The sequence below is a fragment of the Gordionus sp. m RMFG-2023 genome, chromosome 3 (genome assembly GCF_954871325.1).
Source record: "Gordionus sp. m RMFG-2023 chromosome 3, tfGorSpeb1-WG-v2, whole genome shotgun sequence".
NCBI lineage: Eukaryota > Metazoa > Nematomorpha > Gordioida > Chordodea > Parachordodidae > Gordionus > Gordionus sp. m RMFG-2023.
Window position 1 is genome coordinate 2,171,100 of NC_088777.1, and position 15,772 is coordinate 2,186,871.

A 15,772-nucleotide genomic window follows, 5' to 3' on the forward strand; every position below is an offset into this window, starting at 1 on the left:
AGAAAGAAAGAAAGGAAAAAAAAGAAAGACACAAATTTACTGAAAGCGCGCATTGGTGGTTTACTCAAACAGCTGAACCGAGATATTAAACGGCGGCGATAAATTCTTTTTTCTTTCATCGATACCTGTAAGCGCACCAAATATACACTGCCGTCGGATAGATTCTGCCACGCGCAGCGGCGGTGTATTTTAATAATTAAAATTTATTTATAATCGAATGTATTTTAATAAATTCTTAGTTGGATCAACTTATTTTATCGTTAAGGGTAAAGAGTTATTATCGTCAATGACTTGGAGGAAGGTAGGGACCGACTGGCGACGGTACTGCCTCAGAGGCATTTTCTATAGTAGCCTACCCTCCAATTTTCGGGCCTTCTACCCGTTTTTACCCGGCTTTGGGCCTGGATTTCTTAAATGACTTCTTCGAAATACATGATTTATTATTATTATTCCTTATTTTTGAAAATGAGTTCAAAAGATTTACATTTTTTTTACTAATAATAAAAAAAAAAAATAGTATGACCACACAATAATTATATATATTTTCATTGAAAACATAATATTTTAAATTTAGATTTAGATTTACAAATTGCTGCACTATAAAATCGAATCATACCATCTCATGTTAAATACAAAAATGCCTACTCGAATATATAAAATCAATTAATTTGCGCATATAAAATTGTAGTAATTATACAATTATTGCGCAGAGAATATAAAATATCCACACTAATAAAATCAAGCACCGATCATATTGTAAATATGATATTAAACAAGATTTAAATAAAATCTCTTATGAACCTTTGCTCAAATAAACAAGAATATATCTTATAGTTCCATCTGCGCTAATAGTTCTCGTTCAGCTGACCATCGTTAAAAACGCTTCTAATATTTCTTGGGCCTGTATTAGCTCTCAGCCTATTTTTTAGAATTTTCGATTTAACTAAACGTTCTCTCGCAATTAACCTGCGTAAATGACAAAGTTAAAATGTATTTAAAATATGACAAAAATATATTAGTTTGTGCACTAATGTGCATATTGTTATCTTTTAAAAAAATTTATACACTCATATTAATCACTTGTTGCGTTTATTATCCCACTGTGAGTTATTATCATATTGTTATATTCCATCTTCTTCGTTTGACTCCCTCAACTTGTTAAACGCGATATCATCTTCCGTTTCATTTTAATTCCACTATTAAATCTATGAACCCAATTCGTTGCGTAATTTAACACTTCGATATATTTGCCAATTGTGCCAGTATTTCCTAAGGACTTTTTTCAGAAATATCCTTTACCATTTATATCATCAAAATTTGGGTGCAAACATTTACACATTCAAAATAAGCTCTCTATTCGCTGACTGAAAACTGTTCCGACAAGCTGTTCGTAATTTGATGAATTAATGGACGAAATACTTCGACCCTATTATTAGGACGACCCAATATTTTCTTATCAATTTATTTTTAATTGTCATTAATTTCTTTATATACCCATATAACATGCTAAAAAGTTAAACAAAGAAAATTAAAAGTTTTTATTTCTCTTCTAGTAAAAAAATATGTATATTGAAAAAACGTCTATAAATGTCAATTACAAATCGACACGTACAACACCTATAAAGGTCAATCGATGAGGACGTTCATCTTGGCATTTGTCATTATATATATCCTCTCTGCTCGTCCTATCCGATTTTTTGACAGGGCATTCTGTAATCAGATACTCTCCGTGAGCTTTAAATATGAAAAGTGTTTCATTTAAATTAGAAGCCATTTTAATTGCTTTATTTTGAATCGATGTAATAGTTATCGATATCAATTTAGCTAAAAAATAATGCATTTGTCTACAACTACCCCATGATAAATATGAACAAGATACAGTGTTGTGATGATTTAATGAAACATATTGACGATTAAATTAATAACAAAAGGAGTGTCTATATCTTAAATCTTAATTATTTTTGCAAAGATAACAATTTTATATGGATTGGTTTTATTTTAATCGTCAATATCTTTCACATTAAATCATCACAACACTGTAAGTTGTAAAAATTAAATTTAGTATATTGTAAAGAATTGTATTTTAATATAAGACACTAAGGTCATCATGGTAAGTTATCCTTTCACATGATGTTGCATAAAACATTTACTGTTATTAATTTTAAAAAAAAAATATCTCAAGATGTGAACTGAAAATTCATATTTCATACACTTATTTTTATAAAAAATCTGATGTAATAATTTTAAAAAAACATTACTGTCTATGGGTTATGAAATATATATAAGCTGTATACTCTTGACTTTTTACATACATCTCAATTCAATGATCATTATAAATAAGTGTAAAAAAATGATAATATAAATTGTTGTAATCCAAATATTAGGTAAGATTTTTAAAAATCTGTGTTCGTTGAGCTTGGTTAAAATAATAAAAAAATAACATAATTTAACAATCAATTAGTTAATATTTAAAAAAGATAGATTAGAAAATCAAATTGATCAAAAATTTATTTTAATTTAAATTAAATTATTATTATACCTGGGTTTTATTTAATTTTCAATGAATTTAAGAACAAGAAATACAAGCAACAGATGTTGGCTATATTATTTCTCCAATAAATCAATGTATTAAAAATATAAAATAACAAATCGATCAAAACTTAAGCTTTCACTCTACTCAAACTCGAACTGCAAAAAAAAGCACGTGATATTATTCATTAAATTATAGTAAACGACATTATAATCCACGAGGAATGTTAATATGAAAATAGTAGAGATAATATCATTAAAAATAAAATAATAAAAATGATGAAGAGAAAAATAATGCCAACATATAAATATTATTATTTTTTCTTCTTAATCGGCCTCAAATCGACATTTTTTCTAGCGGTCTTTTGAGCAAAACTGCCACCTGGTTTTATAGACAGGTCCGCCCCTGTGGGAAGGGGGGCGGAGAATGGATATGCCTGATTGAGCATTATAAGAAGAAAAGTCAATTATTATAAGGATAAATTTTAACAGGCCTCCATATTTATAAGTTGACTCACCGGTATACCCACGAGGGAAAAATGGTTATAATTGTATGTAAAATTATTAAAAATTATATTACCTTTTTGAATTTTTAGATAAGAAGCCATCGTGCAAAGATGACAATGATGGGTGCGATAAAACTGGATTGACACTTTCTGACCTATTTAAATTACTAAGTAAAATAAATTATACAACGCGCAAAATATTATCTTTTCTATAACGTCAACAATCTGCGTAAATTAGGCAATATGTGTTAATGGCTTATAGAATTGGTTTGAAATTTTCAATGACATATGTCATACCTATACTGACCATTCATTCATTAAAAATGCATTTTTTAAGCGTCGGTAAAAAGCAAATCAGCTGGACCCGCCATTTTGTTGACACATATAGTAATGTTTCTCATGTTAAAAAATTACTATTAAATTGATAACGCTTCCTATCCGCTAATTCTTTAATAAAGTTTGCATCGGATATAGGAATAAATTAGGGCTCTCGTTTAAAATTTTAATAATGATTAGTGTAACCAAGATGGCGTCTCCAGCTGATTTGCATTTGATGTACACTTTTAATGAATGAATCTTCAGTCTAGGTATTATATACGTCATTGGAAATTTTATAAAATCAGCTGATTTCTATTTTTTTTTTATTATCTTCTTTAAATATGATTACGAAATAATGTAATGAGCGCCCTTTTTTAAAAAAAATCATATTTTGTTGAAAAATAGATTTTCGGTAAAGTGTAAAAATATATACCTATCCCATAAAATTTCGGTCAAATTGGTCATTAGCCGTTGAGTTTAAATTACAAAAATTACCGGAAGCGCGCATTTGGTGGTGGCTTGCTCAGATAGGTGAACCGAAATATTAATCGGCGGCTGTTATTTTTGAGCGACGGCTGCCACTGTCGCTGGGTATATATTTGCGGCGCGGTGGGAGCATTTTAATAATTGAAATTACTTTATAATCGTACGTATTTTTTTTTAATATAAATTCTTAATTAGATCTTATTTTTTTTATTGTTAATATAGAGATCTTTAATCCCTTTCCGTACCCAACACCCCATCTAAATTTATATATTGCTTCCATCCTTTCGAAAATAGATTTTTATGAATAGTACATTCAATGACATATATAATACCTAGACTGACGATTCATTCATTAAAAGTGTACATCAATGAAATCAGCTGGAGACGCCATCTTGGTTACACTAATCATTATTAAAATTTTAAACGAGAGCCTAATTTATTCCTATATCTGATGCAAACTCTATTAAAGAATTACCGGATCATCGAGATAATTAGGAAGCAAGTTATCAATTTAATAGTAGTTTTTAACATGAGAATAATTACTATATGTGTTACCAAAATGGCCGGTCCAGCTGATTTGCTTTTAACGACGCTTAAAAATGCATTTTAATGAATGAATCGTCAGTCTAGGTAATATATATGTCATTGAGTACATTACTCAATCACTTAAAAAAAATTTTAAATAAATATTTATAATATTTTGTATAAAATTTTTTGAATGCGGACAAGATAATTTAGGTAACAAATATTATTAAATATTCAAAATTCAAAAATTTAGTTAAAATGACCATTTGTTGTGGATAGATGATGATTTTATCGAGTTTTAAAATGACATATTCCTATGGCGTTAAGAAGTGCTAGACAGGTGGTAGAAAAGATATTTCCACTAGAAAAATCCTGCTTTTCCAAAAGGATTAAAAATCTTTTATAAACGGACGTTTTGTCCGCCGCTAAATAACAACAAAAAAAAAATTTTTCAAATAATATATAAAAAAAATTTATTCTAGATAAGAAAGACGATGATGACGAATGTTTCAACTACGATTTTCCTTATTGTAAGCCATATTTGTTATATTTTATGGATTTTGTCTCATATATATTTTTTTTTTTTAAAAAAAATAATAAAAGAAATACTCCATCTATAAATATGAATCGAATTATTTTGCTTTTTTTTAAAAAAAACTAAACAAGTATTAAAGCGTTAAGAATGCTAAGAAAAGAGAGGCGGTGGCGTAAGACGAGAAAGGCTTTTGAGGGTAAGACCACCCCCACCACCCCCTACCACTTCCCAAAGGAAAATAGGATATTTTCTATAATAATGATCTTAGAAAAAAAATTTAATTCTTCATTTTAAAAAAAAATTCCGGGGAAAATAAAACTTTTAAATATAAACGAAAAACAAATTTTATCCGAGTGTAAAAAAAAGGCGCATTTAGTATTAGTATCCACTTTACTAAAAACAATCGCTCAAACTTAGAGCGTGAGAGGTTAAAAATCATCTATTCGTAATCGTTTTTTTTCAATTTTACAGTAACAAAGTTTTGTTTATACGGTTAGATTTGAGCCGATTCTTAAAAACGGATAACTCCAGAAAAAAAATTCCTTTAGCCGGAAACGCTGCTCCAAGATCCCAACAAAGGGGACTATCAGCGATGCTTGGACAATATATTTTTCCTGGCAAAAAATTTTGAGTTGGGCCGTTTTTAAGAAATCAGCTCTTGAGGGTAGTGTTGTTAAACGGCTCGTTTTGAGCCGATTTTTTAAAACGGCTAACTCTATTTTTTAGGCAGAAAAATATTACCTAAGCCTCGAGATTTCGATAATATATGCCTAGACCGTTGTTCCTTCTACGAGCAAAATCTTCAGGCTTGCGTAATATTTTTCTGGATTAAATATTGAGTTAGCCGTTTTTAAAAATCGGCTCAAAACGAGCCGTTTAACAACACTACTTGAGGGGTTCCAACTACACTAGACGTAACCAAATATATCTTATTTTGAATGTCACATTTTTTCTAAGAAGCCATAATAAATCTAATTAGACTATCTTTCCAAGGCTACCTCAACTAAAATTATAAATGTATTAAGAGTTATAACCAGAGATATTGAGTCTAAAAAAAATTGATTTTTTATTATGTCAGTCATTCTTGGCGGGTTATCAGCTAGTATTATCATATGCTGCTTTAGAATTCTTGAAGATTTTTAACTTTTTACTAAAGTTAGAAGTAGAGCTGATAAAAAGGCTTGATTTGAGTCTATTTTTTTAAAAAGCGGACCGATTAAGATTCATTTTAGACAAAATAATGTCGTATAAAAGCCTCGTGATTTGGCACCTATCAGTCTTCTATGAGCAAAATTTCTTAATCGGACCCTTTTTTTTAAAAAAAAATGACCGAAATGGGGGCTTTTTATAGCAACACTAATTGGGAAAAACAATTTGATATCTATGAAGATTGTAGAATCATGGAGGAAAATAGAAACCTCAACGTATTTAGGCTTAATTGAAATTTTATATTTAAGACCCTCAGCCCTAAAAGCGCGCCATTATAATTCGCATTTTCTATTATAACTTGTTTCTTGCTTTATTGACTGGAATAATTGAGTGAGGAGAATTTTGTAAAAACCAATCAGGCAATTTACATAGTGGTATACAACCCAAATATTTGAGTTGCATATTACAAATCTTCGTTCAATCATGATGCCAATCATTTTTATATTATTTGATTAAAACGATTATTGGATGATTTAGGGAAGCGTATTAGAGTATATAAATAAAGGTAGGCTGTTTTAATTGGTCGCCTTAATTTTCTTTCTTAATTCTGATTAGCCGCCCCTAAAAAAAATTCAGCTTGCAAAAAAAAAAGTATTCGTCAAAAGTATTTTGTATCTAAATACTTTTCTTCTTTTTTCTTTAACCAAAATTTTTTTTAAAGGGTTATTTAATATTTCTATTATATTTGTATAGAACGTATTTGTATTTATATTCGAATCAATGACATATAATAATACCTAGACCGGCTACGCATTGCATGATAATGCATTTGAAAGCATTCGTCGAAATGCAAATCAGCTGTTCCCGCCATTTTGGTAACCCGAATAGTAATAATTCACATGTTTAAAAACTACTAATTAAATTGATAACTTTAATAAAGTTAGCATCAGAACATTGGAATAAATTGGTCCTCTCGTAACAATTATATGGGTAAACAAAATGGTGTCCTCAGCTGTTATGAATGCATCGTCAGTCTAAGCACAAAACATTGACATAGATGTAAGATTTAGTCCCTCATGTTCAAAGTTTCGGGTAACTTTAAGGACTTATATGATGAAAATAATTTCAGGAATCAAGAAATCAGAATTTTGAAGATAGGAAAAAAATTTGTACAGTCTCCCCTTCCTAGGTCTACGTTAGACAGGTTTATAGCCCGCCCGCCCAAACACGCCCATGATTCAGGTAGGCGTGGTCGGATCTTCCAAGATATATTCAACATTGAGCGGGCAGAGGGCGGGTTAAAAAAAATTTTAAGTTGGCCGGGCGTTGGCACGTAAATTTTTTAATTTTTTTTTCAGACGAAATTAGCAGAACGGACTTCAATTCATATTAAAACTAATAGTTTTATTTTTGTTTTTTTAAAAAAAATACATGGAGAGTAAATGCATATAGAACCGAACCAGCCATTGATAATAATTTTTATACGTTACGCGTTACGCGGGTGGCGGACGGGTTAAAGCCCATTTATAGATCAATGGGCTGAAGAGCGAGCTAAAATCAAAACAACGAGTAGGCGGGCTTTTTGACTATAACCCGGCCATTCGAAGATCTCTACCCCCTTCCCCCTCCCGTTATGGCTATATCCGGGCTACGCCACCGAATTAGGGCCTTAGAAACCTGATAACGTGATAAAGGACTTTTATTATATATTTATTTTTTAGATTTATTCTACAAAGATTCGTGCAAAGGTTCACCTTTTACATATAATATATATATATGATGCGTAAATTTACATAAATAATTAATCGCGAGATCCAATTTAGACCGTTTTTTACATCCAAAATATGAACAGCAGAATCAATAAAGAAGAAGAGATAAGATTGAATTCTTAGTGGGCTCTTGTATTAGTCTTAGCGTGTTTCGATGTTAATTCAGCGATTTTTTTTTTGTTTTTTTTTTAAAACCTAAACTAAGATCGGAATCACTGATGGAAAAGCTTTTCCGGAAAAATAAAATCCCCAATTTGTAGAAACATGCATTCCATTAAAGCGTAAAATAATTACCGCATAGAATATGAACATATAAACCTTCGAGTTATTTTCTAAAAAAATTTTTAATCGAATGTACATTGCCTTGAAAGGTAACCATATGGTAATTGTTAAAACTTGTCTAATTTGGTCTCTCAATTACTAATTTGGACCCAAAATTTTTGAGTTCCCAATCAACTTCCTATAAGCTAACCAAAAAGAGTTTTGATAAATTGGGCAAAAAATTTTGGGCCTAAATTAATACCTAAATTTAGACATCTTTTTTTTTACTGTATATATTTTTTAAATTATTTAATTGAAATCCAATAATGTTAAAATCCGATTAAACCGGAAATGTACTCTAGCATGTGCAGAGTATTTAGTATTTTTTTTTAATTCCATATAAAAAATTAATATATATTTAGAAAATATTTCTAAAAGTTCATGGCGGAAAATTGGCTGAAATTTAATAGTGTAAATACTCTAAACACATGCTAGAATACATTTCCGGTTAAGGATTTAAAATCACGACATGTATATATATATATATAATAAAACTTTATATTTTATTTCAATTATATTTTAAAAAAAATTATGATAGAAAGATGCAGAGAATTTCTTATTGGTAAGCAATTTATTATTTTATCATTCTTTCAAATTTTCTAATGCAATTCTTCTTCTAGATGATTAGAAATTTCCTTTTCATTTTTATCCGTTTATATTCGCCGCTATAGGGAAGACGTTTGTTCTCTAGTGTTTTGTTAAAATAGCTCGACCCCTTCTCGTAGTTTGGGCAGAAATGCTTTGGAACTTCTATTTTAGCCTAAAGATTACGATTGTTTACATAATAAATATTTTTAGCTTAAAAAAAATAATTTTAATCGGGCCCCGTTTTGGAAAAAGTATCGACCCCAACTCGGTCTTTTTAACAAAAACACACTAGTTATTTTCTGTAACTATTTCTGAGTGACTGCTTAATCTAAAAAAATATTATGTTTCACAACAGGTTCTACAGTCTTACGACAATGTGATCAAAGTGAGTTTTATATATATATTTTTTTTTTATAAAAGATTCAACCTTTTTCCTGCTTTTAACCCTATAATAAGTAAAATTATAGTTATAAGCGTAAATGTGTTTTTTTCGAAAGAAAAGAAAAGAAAAGAAAAGAAAGAAAGAATGTTATTTCTTTTTCAACTTTAAATCCTTTTTTGAGCGTGTTTTTTTTTTAAATTCTAAAATCTGATTTTACCGGGAAATACATTCCGTCATGTTTGGAATACCTGCCCTATAAATTTTAAGATATTTTGCAGTTAAACCTTTGATTCATTTATAATTTATATTTTAAAAAAATATTTTTATGGAAAATCTAATACAAATTTTTATTAAATTTCTAAAGTTAGTGGCAAAATTGTCCGAAATTTGTAGGGTAGGTATTCCAAACGTGATGGATTACATTTCCAGTTGAAACGGATTTTTAAATTTAAAAAAAAAGCGCGCTTAAAATACGATTTAAAGTCATATTTTCTGCTGACTATTTTTGATCTTTCGATACTTATATCACGTGGGAGAGAGAAAAATAATATTTAATCAATCCCACGAGGAAAATAAACTATTTTTTACATTTTTTTTTTCTCTTCTTTTTTTCATTTTCTTTTAAAATAAAACGTATTTGACGATATATAATAAAATTTGATATATATTCCTTTTATATTTAGAAATAGAGCCAAAATGTACATGGTCATCAAATGATTGTTGTAAAAATGCCAAAGATGTGTGCATTAAGGATCAATCCAATTTATCCGCCGATGATCTAAAATTGATGGCACAACTAAGTAAAATAAAAAAAATTTTAAAAAAAAAAACCGCGCGGCGAAAAAAATGTTATCGAAAATATTTATCTGACCTTTCTTCCGACGCATGCGTATAAAAATTGAAAGGCCATTTTGTTTATGTTCTCGTCCCCTTTCCATTTAAAAAAACAGCTGATTTGTGAAGCTCAATTGTGTAAATATTTAAATCAATTATAGTGAAGGCTTAATTAAGAAAATGATAATATAATAAATTATTAATTACACTTTTTATAAGCATTAATATTTAAACTTTTTACCCGAATTTATTTTCTTATTAAGAATATTTCCAATATCTATTTTATATGTAAAAAAATGGAAAAAAGAATTATAGAAAAAAAGGTATATGTATCTCCTCTATAGTATCAGCGATGTAGCTCTGGCGATACGCGATTCGTCTATCTAAAACGATAGAAAAATGCGCTATCGCGCCCCTATTTTCGCGTGTTACTATAAAAAGGAGGTAAGAAAAACGAGACCGTTTTAAAAACGGCTAAAAAGAAAAAAATCTTGAAATTTTAAACGCGGCGGCGTCAAAACTACGAGCACAGAAGAGGCTCTCAAAGCGTTTGTCATTTATTAGCTGTTACCTTCAAATTAACTTTACAAAATCATAATTGTATATTTAAAAAATTAAAAAATAAATAAAATTGAAAAGTTTTGCTTCCATTTTCTTGATATGCATGTTAGCGGCAAATCCAGGAAATGGATTCCATCATGTTTGGAATACTTACCCTTATGAATTTCAGGTTATTTTTGCTATGAACTTTTGAACTTGATATAATATATATTATTTATTTTTTTTAAATAAAATTTTTTCGTATACATTGTATAATGACATATATAATACCTAGACTGACGATTCATTCATTAAAATGCATTTTTAGGCGTCGTTAAAAGCAAATCAGCTGGACCCGCCATTTTGGTAACACATATAGTAATTCTTATCATGTTAAAAACTACTATTAAATTGAAAACTTGCTTCTTTATTATCTCGATGATCCGGTAATTCTTTAATAAAGTTTGCATCAGATATAGGAATAAATTAGGCTCTCGTTTAAAATTTTAATAATGATTGGTGTAACCAAGATGGCGTCTCCAGCTGATTTGCATTGATGTACACTTTTAATGAATATATTGTCAGTCTAGGTCTTATATATTTCATTGTTAATTATAAATGACTCAAAAGTTTAACGATAAAATTATCTACAATACCGTAAGATAGGTATAAAAATGATTTTAATTTAAAGTTGGAAAAAATAACCCATTACCTCTAAAACAAACACATTGTCGCTAACATGTACATCTTAATTTCAAGTTAGGTTAAGTTCCAAACTCAAAAAATTCAGGGTTCAGTTGGATAGATAATGTTAGAATACGTTATAACCTTTTATTATTTATTATTTTCAGTTATTGGAGAATGTTCCCTTGATTTGTGGGTTTAAAAAAAAAATACCGTAAAAATATCAAAAAATTTTATAAAATTTACAATTCACTAGTGTTTGTTTAAAAGGCTCAATTTGAGCCTATTCTTAAAAATGGCTAACTCACTATTTTTAATCCAGAAAAAATATTATGCAAGCCTAAAGATTATGCTCAAAGATGGCGCACTCATAAGATTGAACATCCTATTGGCGGAATCTCGACTCTTTGGCAATATTTTTCCTGGGTTATAATGTTCGAGTTAACCGTTTTAAAAAAATTGGCTCAAAATCGAGCTTATTAAACAACGCTACAAATTCATCATAACCAATAATTATTTTTTGTTAGATTATATAGTAAAATATATATATATATTTAAAGTTTATAATTTATATTATATTTTTAGTCGTTGCACTCCAGAACTCTCCTAAACCAGGAGAAAATATTTTGACACAAATTTTAAGTAATATATATATATATATATATTATATACTTGAGAGAGTTGCTTATATCAGAACTGGATAATTTTAACAACTAATAGACAAATAAGAATGGATAATTAATAAAAAATACAGATACAAAATTTACAATTAAGATTATAATTTTGTAAAAATAAAAATGTCTCCAACTTCTCGTCTGATTACAATATTTAAAATTTCTTATTTTAAATCGTCTGTTTAAAAAATATAATAAAACAATTTAACTTATGAATATTGAAAATTAATTTCGCACATAAATCGTCTGTTTACACAAAATAAGAAAAATTAACTTTTTATGAAATATATACAAAAATAATTAACCTTTCATAGAACAAAATTCAATTTTTACACAAACTTACAAACATTTATTAATATATGTTAAAGATTCCCAGACCACTACTACCACTCCTAACATAGATTGGGGACAAATTTTAAGTAATATATATATATATATATAATTTATACATGCACACATTATTTATTATATGTCAGAGAATTTACAAACCCTGTTCCTGGGGGCCAGTTCCCTTCAGTTAAGACGTTTTTGCACGTGTTTGCCCCTGGTCTCACTATCCCTTATTTTAAATATTAGTTAAGGCAATTTAGGATTTTTTTATTTTTGCTGATTTATGGGATTGATTTTAATCAATGTAAAAAATTAATTCTAATAATTAAAATCAGTTTTTTTTTGGGGGGGGATTCTCCTCATACCTTAAAGATTTTAGGAATGTTTTTTTGTTATCTGATATAGTATATCATATTTTTTTTTGTGTAAAACTTCAGTTATAAGTAAGATAACAGAAAATATATTGATTTTAAGCATGGTAAGATAGTAGTTGGAATAATATAATAATCGTTTTTTATTCTTTAAATTAATATATAAATATTTTTTTTATTTCTTTCTCCTCCCATCTCCCCTTTTTATTTTGTTAGCTTTCATTGTTTTAATATTTGCCTCCCGCCCTTGGAGTGTTAGGGGTAAGCTCCCATGGGGAGGGGGGGGGGGTAGAAAATAAAACAATTCAGGTTGTAGGTGGCGTGTATGTCTCATGCATGTTGCTTTCAATTCTGTATCTCATGTAAATTTCGAATAAGGAGTATATGCACATTAAATTGTCACCAATGCAATGCCACTCAATTTAACAGGTGATTGATTGATGTTTTTTTTAAAATAAAAATAATCTTTTTAAATGTGAGGTTTTGATTTTTTTATTTATTTTATAGATTGTAATAAGTTGTCATCGCGAATTGGGAATCAAATCTTGATCACGTGTTTTTATTTTTTTAAAAAATAGATCAGCTGTTCTATTTTTTATTTTTATATATCATTTTCAAAAATTCAATATAGGTTTGTTTACAACCCCTAAACCTTGATTCAAGAATGATACCATTTACATGAAATTATGAAAATTTTAAAATATATTTATTTTAAACTTTTGTGTTTATATTCATATTTAATATTATTTTCTTTTAAATAAAACTTTAATATTTAAAAATTGTATTTTGTGTCTTGAATGTGAATCCAATAAAACAAAATTTATTTCCTTCTTTTTTTTAAAAAAAAATCAGATTGGAATTGAAAGGGAACAGCGCCATCGTTTAGGGAGAACGAGGGAACCAGAGTGGTTCAAGATTCTCTTTTTAGAAACAGTAGGTTGATTGATGGGTGGTTTATTTTAGGGATTATATAGTTATATTAAAAATTGGAAAAATTTTTAAAGAGTAATTTTAAATTACTAGGCCGTGACCTATGGATGGCTTAATTCGGAGACTTAATTGTTTTTTAGTCAGTATAATTATAATAATACGTAGACTGACGATGCATTCATGATAATGCATTTGAAAGCGTTCGTTGAAATGCAAATCAGCTGGACCCGCCATTTTTGGTAACCCGTATAATAATTATTCTCATGTTAAAAAAAACTACTATTAAAATACTTGCTTCTTTACAATCTCGGTGATCAGGCAATTCTTTAATAAAGTCAGCGTCAGGACATTGGAATAAATTGGCCCTCTCGTTTAGTAATTTTCAATAATGATATGGGTAATCAAAGTGGCGCGTCCCCAGCTGTTTTCATTGATGTACACTTTTAATGAATGAATCGTCAGTCTAGGTATTATCATTATACTTAATTGCTCTTTAATATAAGATAAAAAGTATTTGAACGAGGACACGATAATTTGGCTTGTTTTTAAAGAAAGAAAGAAAGTGCCCGTAAGTTCGTTTTCTTCAAATAACTATACTTCCATCTTCCTATTTGCAATGGCATTCACCAAAACAATCGTTAACATTTAGCGCTTGAAGGTTAAAAAAAAAATTTAACTATTTTAAATCGTTTACAATTTCACCTCAAAGGATCCATTTTAGTCCCATTTCTCGAAAGATGCCGTTATTATATCTACTATTTTTTTAATGTTTACCAACAGTTACTAAATTATAAAAGTATCGAAGCTACAGCTACGAGTGGTATCGTTAAAAGGCCGAAATTTTTAGCCAAAATAATATTATCGTAAGCTTGGAGATTTTGTTCATAGAAGGCAACAAGGGGTTAGGTACCTCTATTTGCTCAAATCTCGAGGCTTGCAATCATATTATTTAGGCTAAAACAAACCAAAATCGGTTTTAACAACACTACAGCTAGAGTCATTGAGTCTCATATAAAATACGATAAAAATTAATTTTTCGATAATAATTGACTCTTTTTCTTTCTTTCTTTCTTAATATTTATATTTAAGTTTATTTAATTTATTTTCATTGTTAAAGCTTGCTTTAAATATTTTTAGTTCTATCTTGAATCATTGTCTTATTTGGCTGCTAATAAATTCTTTTATTTATAACTGTCTACTAACCTGTTTAAAACGTTAAACTAAAATGTATACTATTTAGCATTTCCAGGGCTATACACAGGAATTTGCTATGAGGGAGGTGGGAGGGGGTAAATTGATATATATTTTTTTTTAGAATTATTCTAGAAGTTATTTCTTCTAGGATTTCTAGAATTATTCTAGAAGTTATTTCTAGAATTATTCTAGGAGTTATTTCTAGAATTATTCTAAGAGTTATTTCTAAAATTATTCTAAGTGTTATTTCTAAAATTATTCTAAGAGTTATTTCCAGAATTATTCTAAGAGTTATTTCTAAAATTATTCTAAGTCATTTCTAGAATTATTCTAGAAGTTATTTCTAGAATTAATCTAGGAGTTATTTCTAGAATTATTCTAAGAGTTATTTCTAAATTTATTCTAAGATATATTTCCAGAATTATTCTAAGAGTTATTTCTAAAATTATTCTAAGAGTTATTTCTAAAATTATTCTAAGAGTTATTTCTAGAATTATTCTAGGAGTTATTTTTAGAATATCTTAATTTTCATAAATTTTTTAGGATTAAGTGAACTATACAACATTGACAATTTCTAATACACAAATTCTTAATATAAATAAATGATAAAATATTAAATGTATATGTAATCGGCCTATGAATCAATTATAAAATAAATGTCTCTAAAAAAAGAACTTCGTAAAAATAAAAAAATTTTTCTTAAGCAGGGACCTCGAACCGAACTACAAAACCGGATGTCGTAAGATAGTTAATCCAAAACATGACGTCATACATTTCCGGTAAAATCAGATATTTAAATTTTTTAAAAAAAACGCGCTCAAAAATGATTTGAAGTTAAAAAAATAACACAATGACGCTGACACAACATTAATTTTTATAAAAAAATCAAATTAATAAAAAACCGGAACTCGCCGAAAAAACCGTTATAAATTTTAAACCGAACCGAAATAAATTTACTCGAAAAAACCCGAAATGGAACCAAAAAACCTTTATAAATTTTTAAACTAAAAATCGAAATTTAACCTAACCGCTAAACTTAACGGTTCGAAAACCTTCTTCTAAAGCATTAAAAAATGCGATATATAATATTTAAATTATATATTGTTT